The following is a 1936-nucleotide window of genomic DNA, read 5'->3' as shown; positions in this document are numbered from 1 at the left end:
TTACATTTTCTGATACATATTGATGTCCTTGATTTATTTAAATTTCTCTTTTATCCAGAAACTTTATTTAACGCTGAAAGGACTACATTACGTCAAGCACTCTTCTCACTCAAGAGAATGTTCCAGGTATGCACACACACACACACACACACACACACACACACACACACACACACACACACTCTCTCACACAACACACTCACACACACACACACACACACACACACCCACAGAGTCATTTACTCTATTCCCCATGTACACGATGTTCTTTAGTAATGTATCCTCTTAATTCATTATATTATTATTATTAATTATATTAATTGCGTGTGTGTGTGTGTGTTTATTTATCATCATCTTCCCATGCCTCTTCAATGGACTATGGTCATGCATAGACAAAGCATTCATTCAGTCAATATCAGTATCATTATCCAGGATACTTATTCAGGATACATGTACATTATATCCAGGATACTTATAAATGAGTATCAGTTGTGGTGTGTGACTCTGTTTATAAGGATAAGGTATAATGTCCTTTGTACTGAAGCTGGACTGTAGCTCTCTTTGTGGCCATGAGAATTAGATAATAGCCTCACATACAGAAACCACAAGAGGATTGAAGAATCTGCACTAGGACATCATCACTGCTGTGACAAATGATGTCAATAATAATGACAAACGATTGTACAGTACATGAATGGACTTATACCTATAGCTACATGTATATAGCCAGCAGTATTAGTACAGACAGCAGTGTTGTATGTACATGTATGTATATGTACTTGTCACATGATTGCTTTGTGTTAGATGCAGTTATGCTGTGTTGCAACCAAATTTAGTCAAAAGTAGGAATGAGTATTATTAATATGTACCTTTATTTATACTCTGCACTCCTTATGATGTCTGGGTTGTTTTCATCTTTATAACCTTTTAAACTCTAACACAATAATAATAATACAATAATAATACAATAATAATACAATAATAACTGTCAATAATAATAGTAATGATAAGACAATGTGTCATTACATACAGATACAATGTGGATTATATTTAAAATGAATTTATTTTAATTATTTGTTATGACATAAAACTAGGCGTGTACATACACATCATTAATTATATATCAATCTTCAAAAGAGAGAGAGAGAGAGAGAGGGAAAGAAATACAATGCACAGTACATGTACACGTACATGTATACCTTTTATTATTTTACATGTACTGTAGCTGCTGCTTCCTAATGTACATATTATGTACATGTATAGTTGAGGTATGATTGGAATGTTAATTATTCTGTTATTGGAATGTGAATCATGTCTTCTCATTTTACATAATATTAAAAGTATTTTATATTCATCATGTACCACAGCATCATAATATACTGCCTGCAGATGTGATGGGTTAATGATCCTTTGACTCTCCAGACTGTGTGGAATGCAGGGAATGTGTGATATGGGGAGAGAATTAGAATTTATAAGATAAAAATTGTTTTTTACAGTATCATTTCAATAATGCATTTTTGATATACATGAAGGAAGAGAATTAGAAATTCATAATATACAATTGTTTTCCTGCAGTATTTTAATGGTGAACATGTCTATTCATGTAGGATGATGCTGACCTGGTAATGGAGTTTGTTGCTAACCAAGGAATGGACGCACTCATCACTGTAGCAAGAGATGCTGATGCCACCTTTCAACAATACATACTGAAAGGTAAGCAGGGATTGCAACTACTAATAGAATGAATAAATAAATAAATAAATAAAATAATAACAGCTAAATAAATAAATAAATAAAATAATAACAGCTAAATAAATAAATAAATAATCAAATCCTTTATTCCAATAGCTGTTGGTGAGATAGTGGTGTATGTTGATGGAATGCATGGACTCATCAGGTGTAATGAGATGATACAGTGGCTATACCAACTCAGCAC

The 1936-nt window shown here is 32.5% G+C and overlaps 1 long non-coding RNA gene across 1 annotated transcript; it reads left to right on the top strand.

Annotated features, from left to right (window-relative positions):
* Positions 1–61: 61 nt before the first annotated feature.
* LOC109591947 (uncharacterized) lies at positions 62–1936 on the top strand. Its single transcript, XR_002190086.1, has 3 exons — positions 62–126; positions 1608–1713; positions 1849–1936. It is a non-coding gene; the product is annotated as an uncharacterized LOC109591947 (long non-coding RNA).

The sequence above is a fragment of the Amphimedon queenslandica genome, unplaced genomic scaffold (genome assembly GCF_000090795.2).
Source record: "Amphimedon queenslandica unplaced genomic scaffold, v1.1 AMPQUscaffold_6761_Cont21283, whole genome shotgun sequence".
Classification (NCBI taxonomy): domain Eukaryota; kingdom Metazoa; phylum Porifera; class Demospongiae; order Haplosclerida; family Niphatidae; genus Amphimedon; species Amphimedon queenslandica.
The sequence above is the reverse complement of the archived record's forward strand: the minus strand, read 5'-3'. Positions and strand labels throughout refer to the sequence as shown.